The sequence below is a fragment of the Podarcis raffonei genome, chromosome 12 (genome assembly GCF_027172205.1).
Source record: "Podarcis raffonei isolate rPodRaf1 chromosome 12, rPodRaf1.pri, whole genome shotgun sequence".
NCBI classification, from domain to species: domain Eukaryota; kingdom Metazoa; phylum Chordata; class Lepidosauria; order Squamata; family Lacertidae; genus Podarcis; species Podarcis raffonei.
The window spans coordinates 11,013,633-11,026,919 of record NC_070613.1 but is presented as its reverse complement, the minus strand read 5'-3'; the positions used below and the strand labels follow the sequence as shown (position 1 = coordinate 11,026,919).

Genomic DNA, 13,287 nt, shown 5'->3' with positions numbered 1-13,287 from the left:
TAGCACTTGGTTAAATGAGCTGTAAAGGAATGCTGCAGATACACACATCTCAGCTGGACAGTTTTAAGATTCGCTTTCTGAATAATAAAGTGAAAAAACAAGTACTGACCTTTCTCTATTAAAGTGCACGCTGGCAGAGGACAATGTTATGTAGTAAAAGCATGTGCCCTGTAGTTACAGCATAATCAAGTTGGTGTTTTCATACCAATAATTATAATAAAAAGCACAGCAGCCCTTTAATTAAAACCAGTCAATTCCCAAAAGGATTCAAATCCCCACTCAATCCACTGGGTGACCTTGGGACAGACTATTTTAGGATTGACCTACCTGACAAGGGTGTTGGCAAGGATAAAATGGAGAGAGAAAGAAGCGTGTAAACCACCTTGAGTTCCTTGGAGTAATGGTGGAATATAAATATAATAAAAATGGTTTAAAGGGAGGGCAATTTGTGTGCCACTCTGGAAAAATACAGCTACTCTTAAAATTTGATTGTATATATAATTCTACAAATTTCTCTGGTATGATCATGATACAGCGATGACATTCACAATGACATATCACAATCGACACAGGAGACAGTTATAAGCAAGCTAGTCAAAACATGAAGTCCAAGAAGTAATGCTGATATCTTCAAAACAGATGCATTTCTTTCAACCTGCCTATTTTATTTCAGCTTCAATGTTCCCTTTCCAAAGGTAGTATCCTTCTTGTTTGCCATATTACTCTAATTCTACTTGATGCTGTTTCTCCTGGGAGGCACAGAGGTCCGAAGTATCTCTTTCCTCCTTTATGTTGCTCAAGAAAAACAGATACAAGAAAATAGTGTTTGCAGCATCCAAACCAAATTGCTCACACCATCTCAGTTAAACAGTACTATTTAAAGAACAAAATAGCATCAGGCATCTCTACACAAGACACCACTTGTATGGCAGAAGACACAATAACAGAAGACACCTCTTACGTGACAGTCTCTAAACTGAAAAGTCCCAAATGCTGTAGCCTTTCCTCATATAGGACTTGCTGCCCCATCATTGTGGCTGCCCTTTTCCAAACCTGTTATCTTCAATTTCCTTTTTAAAGTGAGAAGATCAGAACTATACTCCAATTGTAGTCATTCCCACAGGAAGTAGTGATGGTCCCCAGCCTGGATGGTCTTAAAAAGGATTAGAAAAATTCATGGAGGATAAGCCTATCAGTGCTCTGCCATCATGGTGGTATGCTTCTGATTACCAGATGCTGGAAACTCCGGGACAGAGGAGTGCTCTTATGCTCATATCCTGCTTCCAAGTTTCCAACAGGCATCTGGATGGCCACTGACAGAACAGGATGCTGGACTAGATGAGCCTTTTGTCTGATCCAGCATGCTCTTCTTCTGTTCTTATGAAGATCAAGCAAGTCTACCATCACATTCTTAAAGGGGTCTAATAATATTTATTTATTTATTTATTTATACATACATACATACATACATACATACATACCCCGTCCATCTGGCTGAGTTTCCCCAGCCACTCTCGGCGGCTCCCAATCGAATATTAAAAACACAATACCGCATTAAACATTAAAAGTTTCCCTAAACAGGGCTGTCTTCAGATGTCTTTTAAAAGTAGGATAGTTGCTTATTTCCTTGACATCTGATGGAAGGGCGTTCCACAGGGCAGGCACCACTACCAAGTGAAGACTGAGATGCTTAGGAATCCAAGTCCCATGTCCAGCACTGACTTCCACACTTGTATGGTACAAATAGATTTATACCATGTTGCATATAGTCTTTGCTCCATGCCGCAAGCCATGCTTTATGTGCCTTATACAACTCAAGTAAAAAATATTACCAACGTGAAATACAAATTTCACAACCCATAATTAATTCCCTGAGTGCAAAAATTGAGTTTGGCATCAGAATGTTGCCATGTTTTCTTTCTTTTTTAGCTGAAAGATACTGCCAATTCTGACTATGGTGAAATGACTATATTCCATTCTAAACATCATTGCTTCCACAGAGTTTTAACTACTTATAGCTTTTCTAAAACTTTCACTGATTTTGCAGACATGAGGATTCTGTCAACATTTCCCCCCAAACATGAGACAAACGGAAAGGCGGTTCATTATTAAACCTGACTAATAAAAATCTGAACAGTTCTATATTCCAAAGAGCCATAATATGCTATAGTCTGGTTACAAAGTAATTGCAAGCTCCCAAATAGTTGAAAGCTGTAGGTACCTAGATTGGGGCAAATAGCCTTGGTTTACATAAGCACTTTGATTAGCCTTAAAAGAATAACAGCTTAAGGTTTGTAGAAAACAAAGGTGCTCATGGCTTAAATGGTGATAACAAGGATGTCTGTTATCCTACCCAAAATATAAAACTTAAATCTAAACACTTTTATGCAACCCATACATGCTTTTAGGAAATGTAACATTCTCAAGAGAGTTAGGAAGAAACAGAAAATTAAAGCTGTCTATAGTCATGTGAAACAGATATTCAGGCAACCTTATAATATATTAAGATAGCCTACTATAGGTACTGCTAAAATTTTCTAAGTATCTATAGTATTTTTTCCACAACAATAGCTAAGAATACTTGGCTACCATCACAGATCAGACTGAATAAGCTACTAAAAGTTTTATGACCAAGCTGCTGGATTGAAATATAATAGATTGGTTAAATGTCGCCTAACAGGATCACATGTCTCAATGCGAGGCAGATAGACCTTTTTCTTGGCACACATAAAAGATTTCACGGTTGATAGACCAGGCCTAGAGGACCGTGAACTGATCAAGGTGAGGGAAAGTGGAACCACTTCCAAGAGGTGCATCAAGACAGGTTTGTCTCTTAAAACACCACTAAAACCATTCACAGCAGAAGAAACACCTAGCCAGAACCCAAAGCTGAAGTGAAAGCTTCTAAACCCTCCCAAGCAGAGTTACCAACTGGGAGATACAGAAGGTACAGGTGCACTGGGCACCATGCCAGCAGAGGTCATAGAATTTTAGCTTTCTTTGTTTTTAAAAAAAGGGCAGCAGTCAATCAGATATATCAAAAGAAAGTTAGAAAACAAAACACAAAAACAATGTTAAACAAAAGAGGTTTTCCTCCACAAAGTGGAGGGAGCGTGTGCGAGCTTAATCCAGTCCTCAATATTTTATTCAAGTTGGTGCCCAATTTACAGGTTTTGAACTCAACAAAGGAACTGACTACGCATGATACTACTACTGCGAAAGGTAGGTTATGTTCATTTTCCATCTAGCACCATAGAAGAGGAATCTGAGCAATACTCCAATCTAGTTGAAACGCATCAATAGAGTTGTGAAATATAGACTAGCTTACTGTGACATCATCCTCACTGAGTGAAAGACAGGAAAACAAAGGCTTTCTGCTTCTTCCGCATTCTGAAAGCTGAAAAACTGGAACGGTCATAAAAAATGCAATCAATAAATCAAGTTCTAAGATTGTTACCTAAGGTGAACTATCAATCTTAGCTTAAATTTATGCATATACCAGCCTTTAAATAACTTAAGAACTGCACTCTTTTTTTACCCCTCTCAGTTTGGAATTGTTTCAGCAACAGCATCTTTGGAGAGAATGCACTTCCCAATTCTATAACTTTGGTAAGCTGATGGAAATGAAGAAACTGTAGAGGCAATACTATCGCTTCCTTCACTTTTTTTAATTCTCCTTTTTTAAAAAAGAAATGGTTGCATACCACTTTTGTCTTGCTAAAATTGTTTCATCTTAAGCCTCTTTAAAACTGTACTATTGGTTTCCAACATCCAATTGAAATAACAAATGGGTTATTGAGGAAGGCAGAAGCCTAAACATTTAACAAAGCAGCTGTAAACCACTCTATTTGTTTATTCAGTTATTTATTTGTGCATCTACTGTAACTATACACATGCACACACATTAAAAAAAGACTGGCAATCACATCCACCGCTAAACCCAATATGTTTTGACTATACACAATTTTGGCTTTAGGCACAATCTCTAGAACGTAGCCCCCACATAAGTTTTCCTACGTCAGTTCTGTAATTTTCCCTATATTATCCCCTGCTTCAATAACTAGTACTTAATCAACATGGTACTAAACCCATCTCTGCCAGAAGATTAGACTTTGTAGGGTTTAGCTGGATTACTGCAGCAATCAGAGGCTGAAGAATGGTTCTCCTTTCCATATCCTACTTTATCCTTCTATACACTCTCCACAACAATTGTTCAGTCATGAACAATACTTCAGTTATGAGAATACCACCCAAAAATAATAAAAGGGCACTACCTATGCAACACATCTCTAGTAGTGACAGTGAAGATAAAAATAATAATACATTGTTCTCACCTACATGCACGCTGGGGCTGTAAAATCCACATTTTACAAATGTCTGCAATACAATAACAGGATGCAATTGCAACATACTAAGGAAACAAATGAAAGTTTTTTTCTGATTCACTGTTGATATCCTAATCATCTGCCAATTCTCAACACTGTAACTGTGATAAATAATAGTAAGGATTGTTGTTGCTTAACCTAGACAACATAGTAGTAATTAAATTCCTGAGCAAAGTAAAGCAACTCCCTGTCCCGCACTAACTTGTGCCAAGGAAAACGCAAGGATTATTGAAGCACAGAAATCCAGGTCATGTGATATGTTAAGAATGGAGCTATTCTGTCTCCTACCTCACACTGTTGCTATTTTCCAGCCAACAAGGTTCAGGAGTTAGGGCATTCCATAGCAGATATAACATGACACAATGGGAGTTTTTAAAACATTATTTCCAATGTTATTTAAGCTTGAACTTTCCATAATAGAAAGATGCCTAAGGTGACAATCCTATAGACATTTACCTGAGAGTAAGTGTCACTAAAGTCAATGGGATTCAGTTTTCAGTAGACATGCATAAGGCTACAGTGCATAGGAATATTTTGATCAATAAACTGAATATTTTTCTGTGGCTACTAAAAGCATGCAATAACCCATGGCTATACAAAACTTCTAACCAGGGCTTAAAGAAACTCTTACCAATAAAACTTACTTCAGATACTTCTACTCCGTGCTATTTTTCTAGAAAAAGAGATGCCAGAACTCACCATAAATGCCTCCCTTGTTCTCTTATAATAGCAATGGTGCCCTGCCACCTCAGAGGTGCTGGAACTGAATTCCGGTGAGTTCTGACTGAAAAAAAGCCCTGCTTATACTTAAAAATTACTACCACATATCATTCCTATAGAAGCAGGGATGAAATTCTAAACATCAAAATCTGTACAAATATGAAGAGAGCTTCCACCATGACATTCGCTTCTGCCTTACAATGGTAGGGAATCTATGATGTGGTCATCATAGTAGAATGCTATACATTTCAGTATACAGAAATTCTGGTTCACAGCTGTTTCTCCTTTTCTACAACTCATGTTAGAAATGCGTGTTCCACTTTCTTCACTACATTATGATCAGCAAACAAATAAAATTCTAACGGTTGCTCAGTGTCAAATCTGACTGAATTAATTGGGTCTTACTCCCGGAAAAAGTGTGTTTTGGACTGAGGCTTTCTCTCAGCTGCCGATTTATAGACTGCCACATTCTGACCCGGGCTGAAAGCATTCATTAGGTAGCACAAAAGAGCATCTCAAAGGAGCAAAACCATCTTGCTCATTAGTTGCAAGAACTTGTAAGCAGCTGGTTTTATATATATATATATAAAAAACCCACAAATCTTTCAACTCCAGTTTCCCAACGTCCAATATCCTATAAAGGTGGGAGGGAAAGGAACACAACCATGACAACAACCCCACACTTCTGCATACTGTACATACTGATCTTCCACCTCCCCGATCGCACAGTGCGTACAAAAGAGGGACCTGCCTAACCTGCATGTGGAGATCTCGAAAAGGTACCTCCTGGCACTGCGGCAAGCAGGAGAGGAAAAGGAAGGCAACAACTGGCCTGCGAAAACTGCTCATATTTTTACTCACCTGATGCACTGTTGCCTCAGGTGCACGTCCCCCTGATTGATTGATTGATTGATTGATTGATTTGCCCTCTCCGAAACGGGAGGAAAGAACCGATTCCCTCCCTCCTTCGTCTATTCCCACTTTCGGAATTTAGATTATCAGGCTCCCGAGTCAGCGTCTGTCTCTCCCCGGCCCCTCCCTGTCAAGTTTCTCCTCGCTCAGCGAGATTCAGCGCAATTCCTTGCACGTCTTACACACGCCTAGGTCCCACGGGCGCTGACTCCCAGGTTAGCCGGACACAAAACACAAGAGCGCGCGCGCGCGCACCCCAAACCGTCCTTCGTTTGCTAAGTTAGGTATGTTCCGTAAAAGAACGTTGGAGGATGCGGTTAACATTTAAACACTGACAGGGGCGGGGAGAAGCAGGACGTTAATTCACGGGCTGACTGACTTTGCAGCGAGCGTGGCACGGAAGAGGAGACTCCAGAGGAGGAATGCTGCTGGCGGGGGTAGGAGAAAGGCGAGAGGGGCCGACGCGGCTCCCCCATTCAATGGGAACAGGCCTGGCGTCCGCACAAAAAGCCCAGCCGGGCGCCTCAGGGCGCTTTCCTGAGGCGGGGAGGAGGTCTCTGCTGCCGCAGCCGGTACCCTCAGACTCACCCGCGTTGTGGCCACCGTGCGACGCGGCTGCTGGAGGTCGACGGGGCTCAGGAGCGCGACTCGGCGGAACCGCCACCATCCTCTTCACCTGAGGGAGAGAGAGAGAGAGGCGCGCTGGCGGCAACGGCTCTCTGAGGGGAGCGCGTGAGGGGGGTGGGCAGCGGCGCGAGGCACCAACCGTCAGCGGGAAGGTGGGAGGGAGCCGGAGGAGCAGGGAAGCGGGTGAGGTGGGGGGGAGAACAAACCGCTCCTCCGCGAGCAGCGCCGCCGCGGCCGCTTAGTGGGCACGGTCGGCCACGTGACGTCCCGCTCGCTTCTTCGCAGGCGCGAGCGTGCGTGCGTGCGGTGCGCGTCGCCATGACACGAGAGGCAGGGCTGTTTGCTGCCTGCTTCCCCTCCCCCGCCGCGCTCTCCCTCGGGCGGCGGGACAGGCAAGTTTTAAGGCAGGCAGGCGGGAGATCCGGCCCAGCCCACGGCTTTGGTTTCAACCCAAGGGTGCTTTTGAAAATGTGGCTGGTGCACCGCACGTGAAGTAATAACGCAAAAGAAACTCTCCCAGAGTTGCATGAATTGGAAATAGAGAAAGAAAGAAATATCCACTCTTGTTTATTTTTCTGCATATTAAGGAGGTCAAGTACTCTTCTAATAGTTTATAATGCTGTTTTATATATCGTCTTTTTGGCTGTTTACGCCTCCGGCCCTGAGGTGAGAAATGGCTTTTCTCCTTGGGGGCCAGATTCCATCATAATGACAGCTTTGGGGGCCGGATTCTGACAGGGGAGGGCAGCAACTCTTTATTTATTTCTTTCTATGCCACCAACACAAAGAGAGAGAAAGTGGCTGTGAACAGGATAAAACCAACTTCAATTGCATCGGTAAAAATGACTTCAAAGGCTTGAGGAGACTATTGTGGTTGCTGGGTGTGGCATTCATCTTCCTTTGCAGCAACCCCTAATCTCCAGTTCTGTGCTCTCTTCCCTAGTGTGATAGATGTGGTTTCTTTCTTGTGGTGAGACTTCCTGTATCAGGTTGATGGTGATGCCAATTTCCCACATGCACTGTGTCAGGACATCACGTGGCAGGAGAGAGTCTCAAAGAAAGATGTGCTCTCCCAGCGTATTCACACTCCTGTCTCAGAATGGCAGGATCCCCAAGGACATACTTTATAGAATGCTGGCTTCAGTCACCAGGCCCATTGGCAGACCAATTGGCATTACAAAGATGTATGCAAATGTGACATGAAGGCTGGCAACATCCCCCACCCTGTGGGAATCCCTTGCAAGATGATCACAGTGCCTGGAGACAATTGGTCAGGTCATGTATCCACAACAGTGACCAGAGGAGGAGCACAGAAAGAAGAAACGCCTGGGCATACTGTATCTGCACCAGCACCTTCATCTGCCCCAGCTGCAACAAAACACTTCTCTCCCATATCGGTCTCTATAGCCATAGCAGGTGCTGTAACTCTCGAACTTCACCCCTGAAGGCACACTTTTCCACTGTCTCCCAAGACAGACAAATCCCAACCAGGTTGGTCTCATCTAATAAGTTTTTCAATGTAAGTTTTTCATTCGTAAGCATGAAAAATAAAATTTAAGGGTCTGCGAACGAGCTCAGCTATTGATCTACATCATGTGGAGGCAGAGTTTTAATCAACAAAAAGTACGCCTCCATTCTCACAACTTTAGAAAACACTCGTCTTAAATGTTGTGAATGTTTTTGGGGGGCGGATGCCTTTGTGGCATAGGTTATTTGAAAGACCATGATTATTTTTTCATAATGATAATTAGTAAACCTAAGAAGCGAATCTGTTGTTGTGAAAAAAGTACTAAATGTCAAGCAGTTTAAACATTTCATAAGATTCCATAGCAGATAGGCTGTTCTCCACATGGCTTAATCTAGCTTGGCTTGACAGCACCCACATTAATTGGGTGTTGCAGGGACCCTAATCTTGTTCAGAAGGCAGTGTTTGCTCAGAATGCATGCTTTTAATGCTCTTATGCTCAGGCAGCTTAGGAACACATGCAATTCAAGAAACTGTATTAATTAATGGGAATAAAGAGCCACTCCCCCCACTAATCTCTTACACTTAACCTCCTGCACAGTTTCTAGAGGGCAGAACATTTCAGTGTTTCCATCTGTTAACTGTTCAGCACCTCGAGGGCAATGTGTGTTAGATAAGTTGCTAAGGCACAAACCGCCTCCAATATGCTCAGAGCCTTTTAGAAAGAAAGCAATAATATAAAGCATGTACAATTTGTCCTTAATAACCACAACATTCTCTCTGTTGGAAGCCACCTTTTGCTTTGCTGGACTGTTTTCCTGGTACAAAAGCAAGAAAGCAGCATTTTTGAAGGAGTTGCGTCGTGGGTACGGTATTCTTAATCCATCTTTCCTGGTTCAGAGGCTTGGGGCCTGGTATTGCATATTTGAGGACCATAGTAAGCTGCCTCGTGCTGAGTTGGACCACTGATCTATGTATCTCAGTACCATCAATACTACCTAGCAGCAGCTCTCAAGGCTTTCAGATAGGGATATTTTCATCCTGGTTAGATATGACAGATTAGACCCAGGACCTTCTGCATGCAAGACAGAATGCTGTCCCAATGAACTAAGAAAGGGTGAGTGGGACCATGTCCCCCCCAGCCCTTACCCTTGGTAGGGCCTGAAGTCCCACCTGTTTCTTCCTAACCCCATCCCCTATGCAGAATCAAGCATAAATAAGAATAAAATGATCTTGAACCATCTAGCATTGGCTTAACTCAGAAAGCTGAGATCTGTTCCATCCAGATTTAGCCCTCTGGTGGATTTGTGTACATGTATTACTTTATTTTATGGCCTGCCTTTTAGTATTTTGACTCCCAGAGCAGCTTGCAAACAATCAAAGCGACTGAAAACTTTAACAACACACAATATAGATACCGTATTACAATTGACAACACCCAAAGGCTCAACAGAGGCAGGACTCTGCCCCCAATCCAGATGGTATCAAAAGTTTCAAAAAGTATGGCACCAAGAGGGCCTCCCTGGGAAGTGCATTCCAAAGGCAGGATGCCACTCAGTCAGTAGAGCATGAGACTCTTAATCTCAGGGTTGTGGGTTCGAGCCCCATGTTGGGTGAAAGATTCCCTCATTGTAGGGAGTTGGACTAGATGACCCCCGTGGTCCCTTCCACCTCTACAATTCTATGTTCACAGAAAATGACTTCTCTCCAGTCTGCAGCTAGCTGGCTTCAGGAGACTGGGGAACCCAGAGAAGGGCCTTTGAAGATTTATTTGTTATTTTATTTTTTTCACAAAATTTGTATACCGCTTGATTGTAAAAAAAACCCTCAAAGCAGTTTACAAAGATGTAATTTATGTACAGGAAGGAAGGCAGTCCTTAAGAGACTTGGATCCCAAGCCGCGTAATGAAAGCGCAGGCAATTAAGGGAACTATATAAGGGCTGCCCGATTAAGAGGACTACATAAAGGCAGGATTTTTCTGCCATCATTGCCTCCTCAGTGAACTGCCCTGCAGAGCTGTTTTGGATGGTGCGTGGACTAGTTAGATTCAGTCTGGAAATTGGAGCAATGTGCCCCTCTAATAAATGCAACTCATTTGTGAGTTATTTTTAGGATAAACCTGCTTGCATCCATGCTGCCTTTGATGCCCCAGTTGCAATGGATACAGTGAAGGTGTTCAGAGTGCCAGCTGCTCATGAGCTGTGGGGCCACTTTCAATTGGTGCAACCTGAAGATGTGGACAGGATTCTTGCAGGAATGAGGTGGTCCCGATGTCCTCTTGCTCCTTGCCCCTCTTGGCTTGTGATGACAATTTTAGGGTAGTGTGACCAGTTTGGGCACTGGGCACCATGCTGCAGGGGGTGCCACAACAATGGAGTAGAATTTGAGAGCCCAAAATTCGCCACTGCTTGTGAGAGTAAACGAAGACCACCTAACATGACCAACAGTCAAGGATGATGAGTTGTAGTGCATCAACATCCGAAGGGTGCCACATTGACTATCCCTGTGTCATATCATCATCACAAAGTTGCAGTATTACTTTCCTGTTGTTATGAGGCTTTGCACTTCAAAAATTTGCCACTGCTCCACCAATCTCACATGCAATAAATACTCTTCTCTTCCATCTTTGGTAAGATGCCACCCCTGATATATCCACTAGGTGGACCTCCAAAGCAACACAGCACAGAAGGAGGCTGATCATGAGCTAAGAGAAAGTTCTGCGTTGATAGCTCTTATTGTCCCATTAATGCCTGGAGTTCCTCTGCAACTACATAATCACAGCTTTAAAAATTATTCTGGAAACTTTGTGGCTTCCTCCTAAGGTTGCATTTTGGTGTGTGTGTTTTTTCCATACTGCCTGCAGCACTCCAGCTTTATTCAGGGCCGTAGCTAGGCAGTGGTGAGTGCCTCCCCCCCCCCACCAGGGGTGCAGGTGGGGGGCAAAATTGGCTACAAAATATGTCCAAAAATATCTCTATAAATAAAAATATCAATTATTGCCTCATAAGAAAAGGTTTTAATAGAGGGTGAATTGAGTGGGGGAGGGTTGGAGAAGAGGCGGAAAGAAGTGCTAATTTGTCCGTGGCAAGGGGGTGTAATCTGGACAGTTTTGCCAGGGGCACAATATCAGCAAGCGACGGCTCTGGTCTTACTAGGTGCATGTTAAGTGAGATCCACTCAAGCTGAAGTACTAATGGGTTTCTCTTCCACAGAGCAGCTCTGATGTAGCCTGAGTGAAACAGGATGAATCATCCTTTTTTCCCTTCACCATTGCAAAGTACCCAAAATAACACTTTAAAATTTCTGCGACCCATTTCTTATGGGTCAAACCATAAAAGCAATTGCCTGTCTGCTGTTCAGCTCCTGAGATGTGCTGAAAGCAGTGGCAGCTGGTACCTCTTGGCACCGGTAGAGTGGGGGACTGGGACCCTGGCAGCAGGTGGAGCCGAAGCCAATGACAAGCTGGAGCCAACTAATTCTACTTTTGTTGCCGCTCTCCTCCCTGGTGAGTTCTACAAGGAAAATGCTGGGATGAAGGAGGAGGAAGCTGGCATTCAATGCTGCCACCCTTGGGCTGAGAGTAAGTAAGTAAGAAGGCAGGCTGGTTGGTGGGGCAGTATCCCATTTGCCCTAAAAGACCAGTCCCACTGAGGGGAAATCATGCAAAAACGGTGTGCCTTGGATCCTCTGCACACATGACTCATGCAAGCTTCTTTCTTCTCTTCTTCTTTGGCAATCACACATAGCCGAGTATGTGTGTCTTCCATGAGCACAGTCTTAACAGTGAGTCCATAAGTGACTATGGAGGCCAGTTTTGGATCCACATATCCTTCCACAGTGGGGACATAAGTTTCTGGGTGGGAGTTGATCACGGTGAGGGTTTGCCAAACGTGTCTTCCTCTTGGCTTGTTTCTCCTTTTTGCCCTGTTCAGGCTTCGTCAAAGTCCACAACACCTTTGGTAAAGGCTGTTCTCCAATTGGAGCACTCAGAGGCTAGTGTTTCCCATTTATCAGTACTTACGTTACATTTTTTTAGATTTGTCTTGAGAGTGTCTTTAAACCTCTTTTGTTGTCCATCAGTATTTCACTTTCCATTCTTGAGTTGGGAATAGAGTAGTTGCTTTGGAAGACAATAATCAGGCATCTGAACAACATGACCAGTCCAACAAAGTTAATGTTGAAGAATCATTACTTTGACACCGGTGATCTTTGCTTCTTCTAGTACACTAACATTAGTTCGCTTTCCCAAATGATGTGAAATTTTTTTTTTGAGACACCATTAATGGAATATTTCGAGGAGTTGGAGATGGCATTTAGAAGTGGTCCATGCTTCACAAGCATACAGTAAGGTTGGTAGTACAATAGCTTTGTAAACAAGCATTTTGGTTTCCCTGCAAATGTCCCAGTCCTCAAACACTCTGCACTTCAATCAGGAGAAAGTTGCACTCACAGAGCTCAGGTGATGCTGGATTTTGGCATCAGTGTTGGCTCTTGTGGAAAGATAGCTGCCCAGGTAGGAAAAGTGATTGACCCTTCCCAAACTTACACCATTAAATTGGATTTGTGGTGCTGCAGAGGGGTTGTTTTGTGCTTGTTGGTGCAGCAAACATCCCCAGGCATGCACCAATCTCTGCTTTCTAAAACTCCACATTCAAGGTGTCTGCAGAGTGTCTCAAGGACAACCAGGCACAATATCACTCCCCAATCTCTTGGGTTGTGTGCTAGGGCTGCAGTCTCTTGAGACAGATGAATGCCAGCGACTATCCCCTTCAAGCATGTAATCTGCAATATTTTGTGGCAGGTCCCTCTTTAGCCTATTAATTCTGCTTGCAACACAAAAACAAGGGGGTGGGCTGAAACACATCCTTTGCATGCAGAAGTTCCCATGTTTGATTCCTGATTTCAAGTAGCCCCCCCCCCCAGTCTTGGAGTAGACCAAAACATCTGGAGGGCACCTAGTTGGAGAAGGTTGGTGTAAAGGTATCTAGGAAGACATCTTTTTCTGAGACCTTTGAATGTTGTTGCTTGTCAGCATAGACAATACTAGGCTAGATGTACCAATGGCCTGAGTCAGATTCTGCCTAATGTAGCTTCATGTGTATGGTTAACATTATGGCTGAAATTGATATTTTGGAAAGCAGAATCCATTGCCTAATCATTCCAGCTGCTCACCCATG

At 43.4% G+C, this 13,287-nt stretch overlaps 1 protein-coding gene across 7 annotated transcripts in view; it reads right to left on the bottom strand.

The window, feature by feature from the left end:
- Nucleotides 1-6,844, bottom strand: part of GALNT11 (polypeptide N-acetylgalactosaminyltransferase 11) — a 30,961-nt gene extending 24,117 nt beyond the window's left edge. For 4 of the 7 annotated variants that reach the window (XR_008333017.1, XR_008333016.1, XR_008333015.1 and 1 more), the window contains exon 1: nucleotides 6,606-6,843. The gene's annotated coding sequence lies outside the window, so the exon portion shown is untranslated. Of the gene's footprint in view, nucleotides 1-659; nucleotides 1,196-3,328; nucleotides 3,406-5,966; nucleotides 6,201-6,605 lie in introns of those variants that run through there. The other 3 variants (XM_053410555.1, XM_053410556.1, XM_053410554.1) reach the window with 3 other exon arrangements.
- Between the last annotated feature and the right edge of the window lie 6,443 nt (nucleotides 6,845-13,287).